The sequence below is a fragment of the Vombatus ursinus genome, unplaced genomic scaffold, assembly GCF_900497805.2.
Source record: "Vombatus ursinus unplaced genomic scaffold, bare-nosed wombat genome assembly UNPS02014794.1, whole genome shotgun sequence".
Classification (NCBI taxonomy): domain Eukaryota; kingdom Metazoa; phylum Chordata; class Mammalia; order Diprotodontia; family Vombatidae; genus Vombatus; species Vombatus ursinus.
This window is the reverse complement of record NW_020954572.1, coordinates 121730-145049: the sequence shown is the minus strand read 5'-3', so window position 1 is coordinate 145049 and position 23320 is coordinate 121730. Positions and strand designations below refer to the sequence as shown.

The 23320-nt window shown below is 41.1% G+C and overlaps 1 protein-coding gene across 1 annotated transcript in view; it reads left to right on the top strand.

Moving 5' to 3' along the window:
* The window catches only part of GPR68 (G protein-coupled receptor 68), a 51512-nt gene that overhangs the window by 391 nt on the left and 27801 nt on the right, over positions 1-23320 (top strand). The window lies entirely within an intron of this gene.

Genomic DNA, 23320 nt, shown 5'->3' with positions numbered 1-23320 from the left:
CACACACACACACACACACACACACACACACACACACACACACACACGACCTAGAGATAAGGAAAGGAAAGGGGCCTGGACTAGGGGTGCTTGGCGAACAAGAGCATCCTTAGGTAGTGCAGGAGAGGAATCTGCATCCCAGGGAGAAAAAGGAAAATTGAGGCCAATGATTCCAAAAGATCAGCCCCTCACCCCTTCCCACTCTGCGCTGAATCTAGCAGGAAGCCCCCTCCCCTTCTCAGATCCGCGGAGCTGTGTAATGGCTCAAGCCGCAAAGCTCTTGGGCAGCTCAGCTGTGATTGTCAGCATTTCCCCCCTCGTGAGCTGGTGACAACTTTCCTCTCGGGTGCTTGGAGCAGTTACGTTTTCCCCTCTCCGGAGGCTCACTGGCCTTAGCCTCCTGTTTAGAGAAAGCTTTTTTATAAACATTAGTGGGGTCTGGGCGGGGGTGACAGGCGTGACAGGCAGAAGGCAGCAGGGTTTGGAGAAGGATGCACAGTATAAATACAGGTGTGAGGACAGACACCAACTCCGTGAGTGTGTTCTAAGCCAGGACGATCAGAGTTTAGAGAGACATGAGTCAATCTGAGTCCTTTAAAAGTAATCCCCATAAGGGAGAATTGTCTCCTGGTGTCCTTCAAAGAGTGCAGTTTGGGTTCAGTCTAAGGGGGACATTTGTTCCCAGAGACTACTTCCTGTTGAAACCACTTGGGAGGCAGGGAGTCCAAGGACTGTATGAGCAAAACAGATAATTCAACAATTTCATTTTAGCTGAGTTTCAACCCCTACTCTCACTATACTTTTTTTTTCTTCTTTTTCTTTCTTTGTGTCCCTATGACTTAAACACAATGCCTGGCACATAGAAAGCACTTAATAAATGCTTGTTGACTGACTGACTACATCATAGCATAGTCAGCCCTATGTCTGAGCAGAACAAATGATCACCTAAATAGTGAAATTTCAAATACTCCAGGAAAGATATTACTGTCCCTATTCCCTCCTCCTTACCCGTACCCCGTGTCATTTTCCTTCCTTCTTCCTGGCACCTGAAATTTCTCTAAGATATTTAACACTTTGGGTTGTGCTGCCCTCCCCTCCAGCCTCTGCATCTGGAATGTCAACACCCCTGGTGGGAGGGGGATCACATTAGATCACTGATACTTTCCTAGAATTATAGATTTAGAGCTTGGGGGGACCACAAAGGGCTGCCTAACTTAACTCCCTCTTTTTACAGATGAAACCAAGGCCCAAAGAAGTGACCTGCCTAGCCTTACCTTACCCAAGGTTATAGGATTTGAACCTGGGTCCTCCAAATCCAACACTTTTTTCACAGTACAATAGCTTTCTGTGTGATCTTCCTGCCTCAGAACTCTTCCCTTATGCCAGTCCATCCTCCCTTCTAAGTTATCTCCCTAAAGCACAGCTCTGACCACCGGATCCTCTCCCCTTCTCAGCTCCACTGGTTTCTTATTCCCTCCAGGATCAACTAGGTCCTTTTGGTACATACACATCTATCCTGCTTAAATGTTTTCTCACCCCATTAAAATGAAAACTTGAAGATGGGAAGTAGGAACCTTTGCATCCTCAACCCTTAGAACAGTGCTTGGCAAATAGTAGGTGTTTAATAAGTGCTCGTTGACTCGACCCACCTTGCCAGACCTTAACAATTTCCGAAGGACCTTCCATGGTTATTACATTTTATCCTCACAACAACCTTGTGAGGAGGTCAGGGCAGGGGTTATCATCTTTATTTTACAGCTGAAGAAACTAAATCTCAGAGAGAGAAACTTATTTGATTAAGGTCACATAGCTAATAAGTGACAAAGCCTGGAGTAGTACTTAAGGTCTTCTGATTTCTATCTTTTATAGTTCTAAATGTTAAGTGCAGTAAGGGACTTTAGGATTTTAGGATCATAAATTTATTTAGGACTTTAGGATCATAAATTTATGTTTTGCCAATGAGGAAACTGAGGCACCGAGCGATTAAATGACTTGCTTAGAATCAAATGAATTCCAAGTCTTCCTGACTCCAGGTCCAGTGCCTTATCCTCTAGGCCATGATGGCTCTCCTTTAGACGTAGCCTTCTTAACAAGGCACCTTATTTAAGGCAGTGGAGAATAACTTACCCACACCATAGTTTAGAAGAAATCTGTTCCCCCAGATAGGCTATGATAAGCCCTGCACTTTTCTTGGGGGGGAAGGAGTCAGACTCGGCTGGAAACTAATCAGCTGGGTCCAGGGAAATTAGCAACTCCTGGCCTAGCTCATTTCATCTGCTCTATATTTCCCTGGGGAGGGTTGTGTGTCTAGGGCCAGCTTTCTGGTGGTCAAGAGTAATTGCTATTACATTTTATCAGGTTATTAGAGGATGATTGAGGAAGCCTTGAGGAAGAAGAGAAGGCTGGTACTTTAATGATGGGAAGCTGGATTGCAGAGGATGGTGGGAGGGGGCCCAACAGTTGACCATAGAGTTGGGCTGTAGTGGAGGGCAGAGAGGTCCCACTGGAGTTTAGAGTTTAGAAGCAAAAGACCTGGTAAGTGGCCTCTAGCCTAGGTGTTCTTATATGAATCCCCTGAGGAGATGCTTACAATAGCTTTCTGAACTTCCTGGCGCTTTCCCCACCCCTCACCAGACCTACACCAGCACCTCCCCAATTGTTGTATTGATTGGTATTAGGGGTTGAGTTACTTTTGCTGCTTCTCAGTCCCCTCATAGGCAGTGAACTCCCCAAGGGCACAGACTGTGTCTAGACAATATTATTAATGCATTCATTCCACCAGCCCTTTTTGGGCAACTTCTATTCAATTTAATAGAGTTCTGGTGTAGGGTAGTGGCAAAACAATGGGATTTGACCTCAAAAGGACCTGGGCTCAAATCTCAGCTCTGGGCCAGTCACCTCCCCCCCTCCCCCCAAGCCTCAATTTTCTCATTTGTAAAATTAGAGAGTGGACTTCATGAATGAAGTTAATCTATTTATAAGCATTTATCAAGCAGGTCCTGTGCTAGGTATCGGGGATAAAGACAAACAAAAAACGGGAAAGAGCCCTGCCTCTGGGAGCTTCTGTGGCAGACAGAGGAGCACCTATATAAGTAGATACTAAATATATAGAACAAAAAAACCACAGGATAATTGTGGGGGGGGGGGGAGTGAGGCGTTAGCGGGTAATGAGGGAGTAGATTCCTGATGTGGAGGATGGAGGATGGCTTGTGCGAAGACATCAAGGTAGAAGGTTGTGTTTGAGAGATAACAGGTAGGATAGTTTGCCTGGAAGTTAGTGTGGGAAGGAGAGTAATGTGTGATAAACTCAGGAAGGAAGATCCTCTCTTCCTACTTCCCTCCTCCTCTCCCTCCTCTCCTTCCTCCCTTCCTCCCTTCCCTGTTGTCTCCCTTTCTTCTTTCCTTCCTCCTCCCTCCTTTCCTCTTTCCCTCCCTCTGTCCCTTCTTTCCTCCCTCCATCTTTTGCTCCCTTCCCCCTCCTTCCTTTACCTCCTTCCTTCCTTCTTTCTTTCCCTTCCTTCCTTCATGCCTTCTTCCTCTTCATTTAAAAAAAAATTTTTTTCTCTTCTGAGCTTTTGCCTCCTCTTTCACTTAAGCTGGAAAGGCCTCAGTTCCTTCCCATCCCCATCCTACTGCTGATCAGCAAAGGAGCATTGATCTGCAAAATTCTCACCAGGGAGGATATACAGGACCACATACAAAGCAAGTACAAGGTGGACCCAGATAGAGAGGCACAAGCGGCAGGGGAGACCAGGAAGGGCCTCCTACAGAAGGTGGGGCTTGAGTGGACTTAAAACTTTTTAAAAAAATTTTTATTAAAAATTTTTTATTCTGAACTCAGAACATTTCCCTATACACAGCAGAACCAAAAAAAGATTCTTTATGAAATCCTGAATCTCCATTTCATACTAATTGCTTTTTTAAGCATTTAAGTTCTAAATGTTATTTTCAAAACTGTGCTGCTTGTCTGTGCTTCCTTCTGAATTTCCTTCTGTTCTCTTTCATGCATTTAAAACATTTCAACGGCCCCCATTTTTTTGGCATCACTACTACTAAACCCTGCCTCAATTCCCCAATTAAAAACTGAAAGAAGCAAAAAAAAAAAAAAAGAAAAAGAAAGAAAACTGAAAGAAGGAAAAAAATTCCTCGAAAAAAATAAACATAGACAAACAAAATGAATTCATGCAATGATCATGTCCAAAAATAAATATCTCTTCCTGTACCTTGTGTCCATCACCTCTCTGTCAGAATGGGAGTAACATTTAATCATAGATCCTCTAGAGACATGGTTGAATATTTTGAACAGTTTTTAAGTCTCCAAAAATTTTTTTCTTTTAAAAATAATTGAGTTTTTATTGATGTATTTTTAAAAAAATATCACCCTAATTTACCCTACCCCCCTCCCAGAGAGTCATCCCACCTAACAGAATTTTTAAAGACAAAAAAGGAGAAAATAATAAGAGGAATAAATATGTGGAGTATATAACACCTGTGGACCTTTCACCTCTTCAAAGAGCTGGGGGGAATTCTCTCTCTTCTCAGATCCCTTCTTTGGGTCCATGTTCTTCCCTTGGGCCATGCTTGTTTTTATATTCACTTTTGATTGTTGTAGTCATTTACATTGTTGCAGTCATTGTATATATTGTTTCCTTGGTTCTGCTTACTTCATTCTGCATCAGTTTATGTAGATCTTTTCATGCATCTCTAATTTGTCATCACCAATCAATGGGCATCTACTTTATTTCCAATTCTTAGCAATCACAAAAAGTGTTGCTACGAATATTTTGGTGGCTAAGAGGACTTTCTTCTTATCCAGGATATCATTAAGGTATAGGCCCTAGGGGTATAGGTCTAATAGTGGAATCTCTGGGTAGAAGAGTATGGACATTTTAGTCACTTTATTTGCACAATTCCAAATCGCTTTCCCAAATGGTTGCACCTATTCACAGCTCCATCAACATCATATCAGTGTGACCATCCTCCCACAACTGCTCCAACATTGACACTTCTCATCTTTTGTCGTATTTATGAGTTTTCAGGTTGTGAAACCTCGAGGTGGTTTCGATTTGCATTTATCTCATTTTTAGTAATTTGAGCATTCTTTCATATGGTGGTTAATGGTTTACAATTTTTCTTTTGAGAATTGTTCCTATCCTTTGACCACTCAACTACTAGGAAATGGCTTTTGACTGTAGATATCTACCGCTATAGCTATATTATCTACATCTATAGATGTCCATAACCATGGTCACATATATATGTATGTGTATATATATATACATATATATACACACACATACATATACCTATACACATTTACATATACACATATATGTTAATTGTTTATATAGCTTGAATACCAAACCCTTATCAGAGAAATGTGATACAAAGATTTTTTTCCACCATTCAACCCTTTCCCTTCTTAACCTAGGCTCATTAATTTTGTCTGTGCAAAAACTTTTCATTTTCATGTAATCAAAGTTAGCTATTTTATCTTTTGTAATTGCTTCTGACTCTTGTTTGGCTAAGAATCTATCTTCTACCCACAGCTTCGCTTCTAATTTTTTTTAATATTATGTTCTTTAATCTCAAGGTCGTATATTCATCTAGAATGTATTGTGAAGTGTCTTGTAAGATGTTGATCTAAGCCTAATTTTTCTTGGACCTGTTTCCAGTTTTCCCAGCAACTTATTAACTAAGGAGTTCTTTCCTAAGAAATTTATGTTTCACAGCTTATCAAACATCAGTATTGAGTTTCATTGCTTCTACTTCTCTTGTCTAGACTGTTCAGTTGATCTTCCTCTCTGTTTGTTTGTTTTTTAATTAATTAATTTATTTTTGTGAGACAGTCAGGGTTAAGTGACTTGCTCAGGGTCACACAGCTAGTAAGTGTCAAGTGTCTGAGGTCTGATTTGAACTCAGGTCCTCCTGACTCCAGGGCTGGTGCTCTATCCACTGCACCAGCTAGCTGCCCCTTCCTCTCTGTTTTTTAACCAGTGTCATATGGTTTTGATGACTGGTGCTAGTAGTGGAATCTCTATTCTCCCACTCCCATTTGATCATTTCTCTTAATATTGTAGATGTTTTCTTTTTCCGCATGAATTTTGTTATTTTATCAAATTTGGTAAAGTATCCCTTTGATAATTTGATTGGTGTAGCATTAAAAATATAGATTACCTTTCTTACCAATGTTGTTGACCTGGTATAACTTGTCTGAGCTTTAAAGCAAAGCAGGAATTCCAAGAGAGGGTGAGGATGGAGAACAGTGTATAGATTGTAAAGGCACGTCCAGAAAAAAACAGGATGTTCTGCATACAGCGCTGTGCAAGGCACTATAGAGGTACAGACACGGCAACTGAATGTGTCCAAAGCAAAAAACCCACCTGTCTTCCAAACGTCCCTTTCTCTGCCCAGAGCACCGCCAGCTTTCCACTCACCCCGATGACTTCAGTATCCACCTCGCCTCCCCACCTATCCAATCGGCCGCCATTTTGTTGGTCATTTTTCCTTCCACAACATCTCCTTTCTCCCTACTCACATGCCCATCATCCTGAATAAGCTTTTCTCCAACCTCTTTCCTGGACTGTCAAAATAATCACCTAATTAATTAATCTCTCTACTTCAAGTCTCCCTGCCCCCCACTCCAATCTCTGCAGTCCAAAACAGGGAGTGGATATGGTTACTGTTGTATATCCTAATGGTTCCAGATTCATTCATTTCTTGGAAGAAATCACTGGCCCACATATTAAGCAGGATGGTAGTGTGGTAAGAGTTTGGAGTTAGGTTCTGGGTTCAAGTTCTGGTCATCTGTATGACTTTTGGCAAGTTACTTCACTTTTTTTAGAGCTTTAGAGCTTCTAAGCTCCGTTCATACTCTAGACCCAGTGATGCTAAGCAGCCAGTGTCAAGCGACCATATCATAGCAAAACCCTCCCATCTTTATCCAACACCTCAAAACCCATCATAGCAAAACCCTCCTGTCTTTATCCAACACCTCAAAACCACTTTGTTGAATCAGGAAGTGATTTTCTTGCCTTCCCCTGCCCTCCCTGAAAGCTGGAGTGGGATGGCCACCAGCTCTGAGCTAGGCACACAGGATTCTGTGGAGAAACAAGCGGCAGGGAAGATGGAGAGATGGCAGGCAAGAGCTTGGCAAGAAGCAACTGAGACTGACCTCCTTCCTCTACAGAAGTGGGAGAATTATAGGTATGGCTAATCAGTCAGTAAATATTTACTAAGCACCTACTATGTGCTGGGCACTGTGCTAAGTGCTGGGGATATGAATAAGAAAAAAATGAAACAGTCTCTGCCTTCAAAGAGCTTAAAATTTCCTGCCCTCTGACGTGTTAAGAGCCATGGTACCAAAATTTCAGGCAACTAGTTGTTATAGTGCCAGGAGTCAGGAAAACGCATCTTCCCGAGTTCAAATCTGGCCTCAGACACTTACTAACTGTGTGACCCTGGGCATGTCACTTATCCCTGTTTGCCTCAGTTTCCTCATCTGTAAAATGAGCTGGAGAAGGAAATGGCAAACCACTCCAGTGTCTTTGTTGAGAAAACCCCAAATACGGTCAAGACTGAAATGACTAAACAACCACTAAAACCATAGTAGGCAGAGAAGTCTTTGGTGAGAAATCTAAATACCACACTGAGGCCTAGTTTGGGTTGACAAATGCTCTTGGAGATGAGAAGTACCCTAAGAGTTTAGCCAAAAGAGAGCGTGGTCACCCTGAGTCAGAGCCGTCTTATGTCTTAGGAGTGCCTCGCTCAGCTCCAGACACCAGAATCCCTCCTGCTTTGATGCAAACTTGAGCTGATTCTGCAAACCTCTTTAGACCAGGAGCTCTTAACCTTTTTTTTGGTGTCATGGACTTCTTGGCAGCCTAGTTAAGCCTATGGACCCCTTCTCAGAATAATGTTTTTAAGTGTGTAAGTGAAAATACACGTTTGCAAAGAAAATCATATTGAAATACAGTTATGAAAATATTAAAACAATAAATTCTTGGACCCCAAGTTAAGATTGCTGGCACTGAAATCTTCTTTGGGGGATGCTTCAGGCAAGCAGCCACCAGCTGAGCCTGCTGGCATTCAGGCCATCCCTGGCTGATTTTGATGTCTGATCTGCAGGAATTCCTGCGCTGCTTGTCTTTCCAGGCACATTCTCTGTCTCTCCTTCTGCCCCCCCATCCCACCCCTACCCCGCCCTTTCTGTCTCTGTGTCTCTTCTCTCTCCTCTCTTGTTCTGTCCCCCACCACTCCACCTCTTTCCCTCTCTCTGTCTCTCTGCCTCTATTTTTGTATCTGTCTGTCTCTTTCTCTCTCCTTTCTCCCCTTCTCTCCCTCTCTCCATCCTGCTGTCTCTGTTTCTATATCTCTTCTCTCTCTTTCTCTGTCTCTCTTCTCTCCCTTCTCTCTCTGCTGCTCTTTCCATATGTCTCTCTTCATGCCTTTCTCTCTCTTTTTTCTCCCTCTTTTTCTCTACCTCTCTTTCTGCCTCTGTCTCTTTCCATCTCTCTCTCTGCCTCTATCTTTCCATCTCTCTCTGTCTTCCTGCTTCTATGTATTTTATCTCTCTGTCTCTCTTTTCTCTCTCTCTTTTCCTCTCTCTCTTTCCATCTATCTCTCTCGGTCTCTCTGTCTTTCTCTTCTTCTATATCTCTCTCTCCATCCCTTTCTCCCTCCTCTCTCTCTCTTTTTCTATCCCTCTCACTTTCTCTGTCTCTGTCTTTTTTTGTCTCTCTCGTCTCTCTCTTTTTTTCTCCCTCTCTCTCTGCCTCTGTCTTTTTCCATCTCTCTCTCTGCCTCTATCTTTCCATCTCTGTCTGTTTCTATATATTTTCATCTCTCTCTGTCTCTCTTTTCTCTCTGTCTCTTTCTCTGCCTCTCTCTCTTTCCATCTATCTCTCTCTTTCTCTCTCCCTCCCTCCCTCCTTTTATGTCTGTCTCCATCCCTCTCTCTCCTCTCTCTTTTTGTCTCACTCTCTCTGCCTCTGTCTTTCCATGTCTCTCTGTCACTCTGTCTCTGTGTCTGGTTATTCTCTACAGCTGAAAGGAGGACCACAGAGAGGAAGGATGTTAAGACACCAGGGGCTCATTGTGTGGGCAGGCCCATCCAACTTAATTTGTATTGTCCCTGTCCTTCACCTAGCAGCTGCAAAATTATGACAGCCAATTTAGAAACTGCTGTAGCTGCTTGCTGCTTCAGGCCTCCTTAAATAGCATGGGGTTAATTATGCCTCTCCTGTTATTTCCTACCCAGAACCTACAATAATTCTGCCAAGCTGGGCTGTAGATGAACTTCAGAGTTTCCTAAGTAAATAAATGTTCTTTGGAGCCAGGAAATAATGTTGTCACCCAGGAGTGAAGCAGCTCTGTTTTCAAGCATCCTGCCAGTGACAGACTTTGCATTCAGACAGCAAACCTTATCTTTGTTAAAGCACTTAGGAGATTGTTTAAGATGCTTAGTCAGAGTACCCATCCTCTGTCTACAATAAACACGTATATAAAAATGATAATAACAGCTAGCAGTTACATAGTGCCTACTATGTGCTGGGTACCATGTTAAGTGCTTTACAATTATTATCTCATTTGATCCTCACAACAACCATGGGAGGTAATTGTTATTATCCCCAATTTACAGATGGGGAAATTAAGGCAAACAGAGTGAAAAGATTTGCCCAAGGTCACATAATTAATAAGTTATTTGAGGCAGAATTTGAACATAGGTCTTTCTAACTCTAGGCCTGACCCTCTGTGTACTGCACCACCAAGCTGTTTATAGGACCTAATTCACCTACAACATGGGACCCTCGGAAAAACCACTGCAGGTATAAGGGGCTCTCATAATTTATATATATTTAATACCATAGCTTATAAGAGCCTTCTGATATATTTACATCTACAGGTCAATCAAATAACATAATCATTAGTTCAAAGCAAAGGCATTTAATGAAATAGCATAGTAACAGAAATAGCAAAAAAAAAATAATTCTTGCACAAACCTGAGGAACCCCCAACAATTATAAATGCTATCTGTGGAAAGAGTGGACATGTGTAGGGTTCACAAATGGGGACACACACAAGAAGAACACAGAGCCAGGGGCTAAACATGAAGGGGTACTTGTATATGGAGCTTTTGTGGAGGAGCAACTCTTGTCCCAATGCTGTAGGCCCTGATGTCTTCTGCGCTTGGTTGGGCCCGCATCGAGCTAACACATTATTTCTCTAGTGCTCTCTACTTCTGTGTGAGTGTGCACTTAATGCATGTGTTTGCACATATATGCGTGTCTTTTTTCACTCCACTGGTTTCATGGTCTTTTCTGAAATGTTCCTGAATATTGACTTGTGAATTTTATCCCTTCAGGCCTCCTGCCACCCACCTCAGTTCCAGTCTGATAGGGTGTGTTGACTCAAAAGCCATTCTCTGATAAAGGCAGGCTGAAGGTCTTTAGTGAAAGCTATGAGCTACTACATTCAGTCAATAAAAGTCAGGCAGGATGTACTCAGTCTAAGATTAAGTATTTCCTTTAACCACTAGGTCTGGGGCTAAGATTTCCCGTTACTTATCTGACTTAAGGTTAGAAATTCCCAAGATCCTCTCTGTCTTGCCATGTAAATAAATTTAAGGTAAGGGGGAAAAATGACAAGAAAATTTAGCCCAGGTATCCTACCTTTATTGTACATATCTGTCAGCTACTAAACTCTATAGAAGGGGTTCTATTTTTTAAAAAAATTTTCTCAATTACATGTAAAAACAATTTTTAACATTTTTTAAAAATTTTGAGTTTCAAATTCTCTTCTTCCCTCTCTCTCTTTCCCCCTCCTTGAGAAGGCAAGCAATTTGATATACATGCGCAATCATGCAAAACATTTCCATATTAGCCGTGTTACAAAAGAAAACATAGACAAGAAAAAAAACAAGAAAAATAAAGTTTTAAAGTTTGCTTCAATCTGTATTTAGACTCCATCAATTCTTTCTCTTGAGGTGCATAACATTTTTCATTATCAGTGAAGGAATTCTTAATATGAGGTCCACAGACCTTCTAGGAACCTATGGATAGATTTTGGGGGTTCTGTGAACTTGAATGAGGAAAAAATATACAGTTACTAATCTCTAACTGAAATTTAGCATTTCTTTTAATTATTTAAAAATATTGTTATGCAAAGAGGTCCATATATTTTAGCAGAGTACTATAAGAGGTCCTTGAAACAACAGCATTAGGAATCTCTGCTCTATAGTTTTGACAGAGCTCTTTGACTAGTAGAATACCTTTCTGTCTCCTTGTGAGATTAATGAAATTAATTTCTCTCAAAATATGCTACCAGAGAGCTTTTCTTAAGTCACTCCATGCTTCTAACTCTTCTGCCTTGACCCCAACCTCCCAACTCAGGCCGAATTAACAAAGTAGCGCCGCAGCATATTAGAACCAGAAGGGACCTTAGACATTATCTAGCCCATTTTACAGAAGAAGAAGCTGTGGTTCAAAAAGGGGAACCACTGACATGGTTAGTGACAAATCTGGTTCCTGAACCTGCTTCCCAGTCTATCCACATGGAAAATAAGACGCTTCTCATATGTCACCACACCTAGAACTGAGCGTTGTAAAGCAACTGAGAGAGAGCAGATTAGCCTAGCCCTGTCATTTCATAGATGAAGAAACTGAGGCTCAGAGAGAAATGCCTTGTTCACAGCCGCACAGCTGTGGCAAAGCGAGGACAAGCACCCTGCTCCGATGTACATTTTGCTGCTTTGTAATTATCATCATCATCATCATCATCTCACATTTATATTTTGTTGTTGTTCAGGTGTTCCGTCATGTCAGACTCTTTGTGACCCTCTTTGGGGTTTTCTTGGCAAAAATACTAGAATGGTTTGCCATTTTCTCCTCCAGTGGAGCAAGGCAAACAGACATTAAGTGACTTGCCCATAGTCACACAGCTAGTGAGTGTCTGAGACCAGATTTGAACTCAGGTCTTCCTGACTCCCAGTTCAGCGATCCATCCACTGAGCCACCTAGCTGCCTCTCACATGTGTATATTGCTTTTCATTTGGCAAAATTCTCACGTTATCTAATTTGGTCTTTATAACAATGACCTGGTGAGGGAGTAGGTCATATCATTAGTAGTCTCTCCATTTTACAGATAAGAAAACTGAGGCTCAGAAAAGTAGAATGATTTGCCCAAGGTCACACAGGTTGGAAGTAACAGAGTCAAGATTCAAATCCAGATCTTCTGACTTCCTGGTCTAATGTTCCTTCTACTAACTCGCTCGGCTTCCCTGAACTGCAGAGCCAGCTAGGTTTTCTCCCATATGAATGCATACCATGAATCTGTCATTCTCAGCATTATCACATTTAATTACCACTTATTATGTGTCCTAACCAATACCACAGTGAATAGAATAACTCACCTTTAGAGTTACATTGAAAGCTGCCCACACCCAGAGGCTGGTTAATTTCTCAGGCTGTAGCTTGACCAGCCTCATACCAGAAAGACTGGATTTGATGGCCTGGCTGAATCTCTGTTACCTAGGATGACTTGTGAGCCCCATAACCCCAAGGGGGACATGCAGGAGTGTTTCAGATACTTTCCTGCAGGCATGTTTTTCTTCATATGGCACTCAGTTGTAATGGGTTTAGTGACTCCATGTCACTAGGTGTCATTCAATTATTTTTCAGTCTTGTCTGACTCTTCATGACCCCATTTGGGGTCTTCTTGGAAGAGATACTGAAGTGGTTTGATATTTCCTTCTCCAGCTCCTTTTACCAATGAGGAAACTGAGGCAAACAGGGTTAAGTGGCTTGCCCAGGGTCACACAGTTAGTAAGTATCTGAGACCAGATTTGAACCCATGAGGGTGAGTCTTTCTGACTCCAGGCCTGGCACTCTATCTAGGCTATGCCACTTAGCTACAGTCATAAGACCTGGGTTCAATTCCTGATTTGGTCATTTTCTATTTATGTGACCTTGGGTAAGACATTTAATCTCCCTAGGTCTCGGTTTCTTCATGACAGCTAGTGGCGCAGTGACGACAGCCGACACCCTGGAGTCAGGAAGACTTGAGTTCAAATCCTTAAATCCAGCCTCAGAACCTTACTAGTTGTGTGACCCTGGGCAAATCATTTAACCTCCGTCTGCTTCAGTTTTTTCCACTGTAAAATGGAAATAATAATGAACACCTCCCTTCCAAGGTTGTTGTGAGGATCAAGTGAAATGATAATTGTCAAATGCTTAGCACAATACCTGGCCCATTGTAGCTGCTTATTAAGTGTGTGTTTCCTTTCTTTCTTCCTTATATATAAAATGTGAGGGTTAGATTTGATAACTGCTAAGGTTCCTTCCAATTATGAATCTGAGATTACGTATTTCTGCTCCAGGTGAAAGAATTCCTAGTTGCAACTCTGCCTCCAGTCTCTTTATGTCTGTGTTGTGTAGTGCAGAGAACACTGGACTAGATACCAGGTGGCTAGGTGTGTCTAACTCTGTGGCTTACTAGCTCTGTGGCCTCGGGCAAACTCCCCTTTCTGCCTCTGTGTTTCCTCTTCCTTGAAATGAGAGGTCTTGACTCATTCATCTCTAAGGTCCCTCCTAGCTCTTACATTCTATGGTTCTATGAGTATGTTCCATTGAGACCAAGGTCACCTTTTGTCAGGTGCCTCCCAGACCTATAGATCCAGCCCTAATTCCTCTCCTGAGCTATAATCCCATTTCACCATTTGCCTTTCGGATGTTTCAAACTGCATGTTCCATAGGCAGGGAACCATCTCCAGATGTCCTGATCTATATCTGGCCGCTGTACCCAGGTGGCTCTGGAGGAGAAAGTGAGGCTGGTGACTTTGCACAGCCCTTCCTCACTTAAATCCAATTCATTTGCAAGTCATGGCATCACCTCCCTGATGTCATGGTCCTCTTCCAGAACGAAGGACAAACAACAACAATCCATAGGCATCTCAGACTCAACATGTTACAGAAGAGAACTCATCATGTTTTGTCCATGTACACCCCTTTCCTAAGCTCCCTCTTTCTTTTTTGCGGGAGGAGGTACCATCATCCTTCTAATCCCTCAGGCTTGTAAACACTCAGAGTGTCTTTGATTCCCCACTCTCACCCCCACATATAGTGTCAGTTACCAAATCTTGTCATTTCTGTTTCCCGTCATCTATTGTGGACCCTCGCTTCTCTCCAGTCAGATAGCTTCAACCCAATTTTTGCCTCTGTTGTCTACTATTGCAATAGCATTCAGTCTCCCTTCCTTAATTCTCTTCCTACTACAATCCTTCTCAACCAGCCACCAAAGTGATTTTCCTGAAGCACAGATCTAATCATGTAACCTCCCAGGGGTATGCTGGTAAAAGTTGAACAATAGTCTCTCTGGACCAAAAGAAAATGTAGCATAGGACACGCTTTTGAGTTATATTATAATGTTTTTTCTATCGTTTTCTTAAGACAATCAACAAAACAATAAATCAATCCCTGATCTACACTACCCTCCTCGTTACATTCCAATGACTCTCTGTTACCTCTAGGATCAGATATAAATTCCTTTATTTGGCATTTAAAGTTCTTCAGCCCCTGGGAAGCCGCCTAGGTGGAGGATAACTGATGGGCCTCAAACCTGTTAGTGAGTTAGTGGGGTATCTACCCCAATCATGTGAAGATTTCCCCTGCTGGAATGGACAGTTGAGCCCAGTTTGGGAGGCTGAAGCAGGCATTGTGGAGTGCTTAGAGCTTAGTCAGACATCAAAGATGCCAAGGTTATCCACTGCATCCCAGGCTATCACCTGTCCTATTGACTTTCAGCTTGCTACTGGACTCCAGTGATTGACTTTATGCAGCTCTGTCTCACTTAAATCCAATTCACATACTAGTCAAGACATCCTCCGTGATGTCATTGGTCCTCTTTAAAAATGATGGCCAAACAAGAGCAAAGCAGTTCTTCAAAACCTGACTCTAGCCTCTTTTCCAGTCTTATTACACATCACTCTCATCTACACACTCTTTGGTATAGCCATACGGACCTTCTTGCTGTTCTTCACACACAATGCTCTCTTTCCCCTGTTTATTCCTTTGTCCCGGCTGTCTCCAAAATAGTACCTGGAACATAGTAGGTGCTTAATAAATGCTTATTGACTGAATGAACAATGACAATACTCTCTCTCACATCTTCCTCTTGGAATCTCTGGTTTCCTTCAAGACTAAGATAAAATACCACCTTCATCAGAAAGCCTTCCCTAGTCCATTTCCCTTTCCCTTCCTATCCTAGGTGATCTTACATCTGTTTCAGATGTCTTTTGCTTATACCTATACATGTGAATATAATTTCTCTTATTAGGATATTAATGTCTTGAAGTCAAGTTCTGTTTAGTTTTTGCCTTTGTATCCTCAGTGACTACCATGTAGTAGGCACAAAAATGTGTATGTGTGTGCATGTATATGTGTATGTGCATATATATATATATGCACATACACACATATACACATTTATTAAGGATACATATACTGTATGTATTTATATATACAAATATATGTAACATATGCATTTATATATTTATGTGTAAGTTTATGTGTGTATATATACACACACACACACATACCCTGATATGTATTGTGTATATTCTCTGTTTATCTGTGGACATGTTGTCTCCCCTTAGTAGAATACAAGTTCCTTGAGGGCAAGACCTGTCTCACTTTTGCATTTGCGTTCCCAGCAGCTGTCACATGCTAAGTCTTTAATAAATACTTGTTGACTTATTTGATTGACCAAGTGGTATAGAAGATATCCAAGAAAAGTATGGTGTCAACAACTCCATTCTTTCTGATGAGGCAGAAGACCAGCAGATCTTACCATCTACCCTGGCACTACCTCCTACGATCTTCCAGGCTGTATCAGCTGCCCTGTCTCTAAGCCCTGCAAATTAAGTCAAGTTAACAAGCATTTATTAAGTGATTACTATGTGCCAGGCACTGTGATAAGCAGTGGGGATATGAAGAAATACAAAAGACAATACCTATCCTCAAGGAGCTCACACTCTAATGGAGGAGACAACGTGTAAACACTTGTACGAACAAGATATATTCAGGGTAAATTCAAGATAATCACAGAGGGAAGGCACTAGCATTAAGGGGGGACCATGAAAGGCTTCTTCAAGAATGTGAGGTTTTAATTGACACTTGAGCAAAGCCAGGGAAGCCAGAAGGTAGAGGCAAGTTTGGAGAGCATTCCAAGTATGTAGAAGAGCCAATGAAAATGCATGGAGGTGGTGATACAAGCTACTACATCTATACTCTTGGGAGATAAAAGAAAGAAGAAAAGGACCCATATGGACAAAAATATTTATAGCTGCTCTTCTGTGTGATGCTGCTCTTGTGATGACGTAAAATTGGAAACTGAGGGAATGACTATCAATTGAGGAATGACTGAGCAAATTGTGGTATATGATTGTGATGGAATACTATTGTGCTATAGTAAATGATGAAGGGGATGGTTTCAGAAAAACCTGGGAAGACCTGTATGAACTGATGCAGAATGAATGAGCAGAACCAAGAGAATGATCATATAATAACAGCAATATTGTAAAGATAATCAACTTTGACTTAGTAACTGATCAACACAATGACCAATCACAATTCTAAAGAAATCATGATGAAACATTCTATCTACCTTCAGATAGTGAGCTGATGGATTCAGAGTGCACATGGAAGAATATTCTCTTTTCTTTCTTTCTCTTTTTTTTGACTTAATGCCGGAATTTGCTGTGCTTGTCTATATATATATGTATATATATATGTGTGTATATATATGTATATATTTGTAATACCAATTTTTTTTTCTTGACTTCTCAATGGGTGGAGAGAGGGAGGGAGAGAAATTAGAACTAAAAATAAAATTGAATTTTTTAAAAAAGAAAATGCATGGAGATGAATTATCTTGTATGAGGAACAGCAAGGGAGGTCAATGTCACTGGATCATAGACTGTTTGGAAAGAAATAAAGTAGGAAGCAGATTGGGAAGGTAGGTGGGCCTGATTGTGAAGAATTTTAAAAGCCAAACAAGATTTTATATTTGAATCTGGAGGTAATTAGGAGCCTCTATAGTTTACTGAGAAGGGTGGTGACATGATCAGATCTGTATTTTAGGAAGATCACTTTGGCAGCTGAGTGAAAGATGCACTGGAGTGGGAAGAAACGTGAGGCAAGGAGACCAATTAGACAGCTATTACCATAGTCCAGGAACGTGTGGCATTTAAAAAGGGTTGAGACACATAATTTCTGGGTATTTTAATCATTTTATTAATAATGCCAGCATTTCAATAAAAGGATAGTCATTTGGCCATCTCTCTCTTAGACCAAAGACAATCATAGTGGTGGGCTCATAGTTTATATGTCCTTCAAAGAATAAGTGTTCCCCAGGGTGGGAATCAACTCTGATTGGTTAACAATTAATGATGGGTGGACTTTACAAAGAGAAGTGGGCTTACTCCAATGAGGGACTGAGAGTGACATCATGTCACCCTTGGACAGAGAGACTATCTCTATACCCAGACCCCCAGCTTTAGATAACGTAGACCAAAGGGTCTATCTCTACCCAACCTTGATTGAATGCAATTCACCTTAGGCAAAAAATTCCTTGAAAGGTTGGGTGGGGTTGGATAGAGGAGAAGGTTAGCTCAACCTTCAGAGACTGAGGTCTTGAAATGAAGATAGAGAAAAGGGAGGACTTTAAATCCCCCTCAAATCATTAGCTATTAATAATCATTTCTCTCACATGAAGTGATGAGGGTCTACGCCAGGGTGGTGGCAGTGTCCCAGGAAAGAACAGGGCACATATGTGAAATGCTGCAAAGGTAGAATTGACCAGACTTGACAATAGATTGGATATGGGAGGTGGGGGTGGGGGAGGGAGAGTAAGGAGTCAAGGATAATACCTAGGTTATGAGCCTGGGTGACTGAGAAGACATTGGTACCCTCAACAGTAATAGGGGAGTTAGGAAGAGGAGAGGTTATGGGAGAAAAGATAATTGTTTCAGTTTTGGACATATCGAGATATCCATAGGCAACTGGAAATTCAAGACTGGAGGACAGGAGAGAGGTTAAAGCTGGACAAATAATTCTGAGAATCATCTGCGTAGAAATAATAGTTGAATCCATAGGAACTGACGAACTTGCCAAGAGAAATAGTGTAGAGGGAAAAGAGAAGAAGGTGAAGCACAGAGTCTTGGGAGATACCCACAGTTAGCAGGTGCAACCTAGATGAAGATCTAGGAAGAGCCTAAAAAGGAGTAGTCATGGGACCAATCCTGGAGTCAGGAGGACCTAAGTTCAAATTCGGCCTCAGACACTTACTAGCTGTGTGACCCTGGGCAAGACACTTAACCCTGTTTGGAAGAAAAGAAAAAGTAGTAGTAGTAGTAGTAGTAGTAGTAGTGGTAGTGGTAGTAGTGGTAGTAGTAATAGTAGTAGTGGTAGTAGTGGTAGTAGTAGTAGTGGTAGTGGTAGCAGTGGTAGTAGTAATAGTAGTAGTAGTGGTAGTGGTAGTGGTAGTAGTAGTAGTGGTAGTAGTAATAGTAGTAGTAGTAGTAGTAGTAGTAGTATTAGTAGTAGTTACACAGGTAGGAAAAGAATGACAGAGAGCAGTATCACGGAAAACTAGGGAAAAGACAATATTAAGAAGGTGATCAACAGTGTCAAAGGCTGCAAAGAGGTTAAAAAAAAGGATGAACATTAAGAAAAGGATGTTAGAATTAGCAATTAAATGAAAGGGAGGAGACATATAGGACAATATCTAATAGGGAGAATTAGATCATGTAAGAGTTTTTTGAGGATAGGAGAGCTCTCCTTCCCCTAACCCTCTGAAAAATTTATCTCATATTTCATATAGAATTACAAAGAAAATATTCAAATAAAGACATAATTTTTTCCCATCTTAGTTCATGGACCCCAACTTAATAGCCTTGGACCTAAAGTAAGACCTTTTACTAGATGGAGGATTTCTGGGAGGCCGTGGACAAAGACTAGTACAGACTGAAAAAGCATGAAGGGATTGTAATCTGCCCCATTAGAATCAGGGCTCACAAAGATGAGATCATGAATCCGTTGACGTATGGAGATATTTAAGGTACTTTCCTAACCTAAGGCTGATGTCATAGACAGCAATCTCTGGGTATCCCTGGAAAATCCTTCAGTGACCTTTCAGAGACAGATGTGTCATAAGTTTGATTCAATGTGGTAGCCCTAATGGTGTTAGATTTTTGTATTGTCCTGGGAGGTAGAAAGCAGAGGCAGCCTATACCTGTGGTAGCTCTTTTTTTGTGTTGCAGCATCATGGCACAATGCTTTGAACACAGTCAGCCACTTAATAAGTGATTATTGAATTGAATTAAGATTATTGCTATCCCACATCTGAATTTCTCTTAATTTGGATCTGTGAGGTAGTGTTAGTTTGCATAACTGCAATAATGTACTCTAAGCTTATATTTTAAAAAAGTTTATTGATATCTTTTGTTTTTATATTCACTTTATTTCCAAGTATATCCCTTCCCTTCCCCTCCCTAGCAAACCATCCCTTGAAAAAAAGATCACAAAAGAGAATGAAAAAAGCAATTCAGCCAAAATAACCAACACTTCAGCCAGATTTGACAATATATTCAGTGTTCCATACCCAAAGAGGTCTCTCACCTCTGCAAATAAAATGGTTTTTTACCGATCTCTTTCTAGGGTCCAGGTTTGGTCATTAAAATCACAGTGTTTACTTTTTCCTTTTTTGTTCTTTGTCCATTTATGTTGTAAGAGTCATCATGGTTGTGAAATGATCCATCCATTTTGGAGAGCAATTTGGAACTGTGCCCAAAGGGCTATAAAAATGTGCATACCCTTTGACCCAGCAATAGCACTGCTAGGGCTATATCCCAAAGAGATCACACAAATGGGAAAAGGACCTACATGTACAAAAATATTCATAGCAGCTCTTTTTGTGATGGCAAAGAATTGGAAATTGAGAGGATGCCCATCAATTGGGGAATGGCTGAGCAAGTTGTTTTATATGAATGTGATGGAATACTATTGTGCTATAAGAAATGATGAACAGGCTGACTTCAGAAAAACCTGGAAAGACTTGTATGGTCTGATGCTGAGTGAAGTGAACAGAACCAAGAGAACATTGTACACAATAACAACCACATTGTGTGATGACTAATATTGATAAACTTAACCCTTCCTGGCAATACAAGGATCTAAGACATCTCCATAGGCCTTGTGATGGAAAATGCTATCTACATCCACGGAAAGAACTATGGAAGTCAAAATACTATTTTTTTTCCTCTTCTGTTGAGTTTTGTTTCCTCTTTCTGATGGTTCCTCCTATTGGTTTTAATTTTTATTTACAACATCACTAATGTGAAAATATGTTTAATATGAATGTAAATGTATAACCTATATCAGATTGTATGCCATATTGGGGAGGGTGGTGGGGAAGAAGGGGAAGAAAAATTTTAAACTCAAAAGCATATGGAAGTGATTATTGACAAATCAAAATAAATTAATAAAAAGAGTCATGTATATTGTGTCTAGTTCTGCTCACTTTACTTCACATGCTTCTCTTTTTTCATATCAATCATCTTATAGTACAGTAATATTATTCCATTGCATTCGTGTACCATAATTGGTGTAGCCATTCCCTCAGTACATGGGCATCTGTTTTGTTTCTAGTTCTTTGCTATAATACGTTTTTAAATTCATATTTTAAAACAAAGGTTCTTAACCTTTTTTTGTAAGATGGACCCCTCTGGCAATCTGGTAAATTCTATGGACTCCTTCTCAGAATAGTGGTTTTAAATGCCTAAAATAAAGTAAAAGGATTACAGAGGAAACCAATTATATTGAGATATCGTTATTAAGATGTTTTTTAAAAAGAAGTTCAAGAATCCCCAGTTTAAGAACTACTGTTTTAAAGGGAACAGAATGAGGAAGATAGGCAAGTTTTCTTGAATCTCTGTGCATAGAGAAGGGATATGAGGCTTTTCATTCAGGATCTAACAATGGCTACCTAGGTGGAATAAGCACAGGACTTGGATTTAGAAAACCTAGATTCAAATTCAGGTTTGTCTTTTTTTTTTTTTTAAGACAAGAAAAGGTTCTTATAGTAGAAGGAAAATAGGGGAAGGTGAGAGGGAATGAGTGAATCTTATTCTCATAGGATTTGGCTTAAGGAGGGAATAACATACACAATTGGGTATGGGAATCTATCTTACCCTACAAGAAAATAAAGGGGGAAGGGGGCAAGAGAGCAGGGGGATGATAGAGGGGAAGGCAGATTGGGGGAGGGGATAATCAGAAGCAAACACTTCTGAGGAGGGACAGGGTCAAAAGAAAGAATGGAATAAATGGGGGAGTGGGATAGGATGAAGGGAAATATACTTAGTTTTTCACAACTTGACTACTATGGAAGTGTTTTGCATGACTACACATTTATAACCTGTATTGAGTTGCTTGCCTTCTCAATGAGGGTGGGTGGGGAGGGAGGAAGGGAGAAAATTTGTAACCCAAAGTTTTAAAACTACATGTTAAAAAAAAAAAGAGAAAACCTAAAAAAAATTAATTAAAAAAATAAATTTGTTGGCAGCTAGGTGGTGCAGTGGATAGAGCACTGGCCCTGAAGTCAGGAGGACCTGAGTTCAAATCCAGCCTCAGACTAAACACTTGTCACTTACTGGCTGAGTGACTCTGGGCAAGTCACTTAACCCCAATTGCCAAAAAAAAAGTTTGCAGATATCTTTTGTTCTTGTATCACCTAAAATTTTCTCTGCATTTCTCTTGCTATTTCCTCCCAGAAAGCCAGCCTTTACAACAAAAATTTCAGCTTATTCTTCTTAACAGCTATGTGATCCCAGGCAACTCACTTCACTATTCTGGTCCAGTATTTTCCACTTTGTGAAATGAAGAGGCTTGGACCTGGTGATGTCTAGAGTGCCCTTCATTTCCAAATCCTATAATGCTAATTATCTTCTCTGAACCTTAGTTTCCCCATCTAATAAAATAAGAATAATATTTGCACTACCTTTCTCAGAGAGTTGTTGTGGAGAAATGATTTGTAAACCTTAAGGGCCATATGCAAATGTGATCTTATTATTAGTTAAGTAGACTTACTAGAACATGTCCTGGAGAAAAAAAAAAAGGAATATTCTGCTTTCACATAGATAGTATATATGCTACCAACATTGTGCCTTTAATTCTTCCCCTCCCCGTTGCACCACGGTTATCTTCCTTAGCATATGCCTCTAGTACAGAATTCAGCATCTCTCCCCTGATTTATAGTCAATTTGCTTTTCTTGGCATGGTCACTTTAAATTTGGGTTTTTCATAGCTCATTCATTATGGAGGAATGAATAGCTGGGTGAAAAGCACAGGGTGATTTTTAGGTCTATGGACGAGTGGAGTTAGTTACCGCCTCATTCCTTGGTGTTTCCTGGCAGGTGGTTACTGGGGTAACAAGCCACGCTGGCAGCAGATTGGAGGCATACATACGATTGGGTCTTAGGTCTGGGAATGGTCAGCGTCACGCTGTGGGATTTGAAAAGCAGAGAGGATTGTGTATGTGCATGTGTGTGAGTGTGTGCGTACAGAAGATACCGAAGGTGCTGGGGCCGGCTAACAGCTTCTCAGCTCATGTGTGATAGCTGTCAGAGAGAAGAGATACTGGAGCCCCATGCTGGACAGAATGTCCGCTCCAGCCACAAGGTCAGCCGTCAGCCGTGACTGGAGTCATCCTAGCCAGGAAATCTCAAGGTGTGAGTGTCTGCGTCTCCTATCTAATGCTCTGCAGCTCAGGGATGGGACTGAGAGGGTTGGTTTAGGAAGCACGGTTGTTCATTCAAGTTCTCTTTTCTGGCTTCTTCCAGGGGTAAAAATTTTGTGGACCACCGTCCGCTCACCATACACCAGGAGCTGTTGCTACCCAGTGTTTGTGGAGGTGGGTAGGGCACTTATCAGAGACAATAGGCAGGTGGTATTGAGGAGACTACCACAGTGGAAAGAACACTGACTCTGTAGCCAGAGGTCCTAGGTTCAAATCCCCCTTCTCTCACTCACTACCTGTGTGACCTTGAGCAAGTCACTGACTCCCTTGGCCTCGGTTTTCTTAGCTGTAAAATGGGGGGAGGGTTGGGCAAAGTGATCTCTCAGGTCTCTTCCCACTCTGGATATCTGATCCTCAAGAACACGTAGCAGAGAGGCAGAAGACTAAGGAGCTAAGCTCCTGCCTTACTAGAAACTTACTTATGACCTTGGCCACTTAACCTTTCCGGAACTCACTTTACCTCTTTCATAAA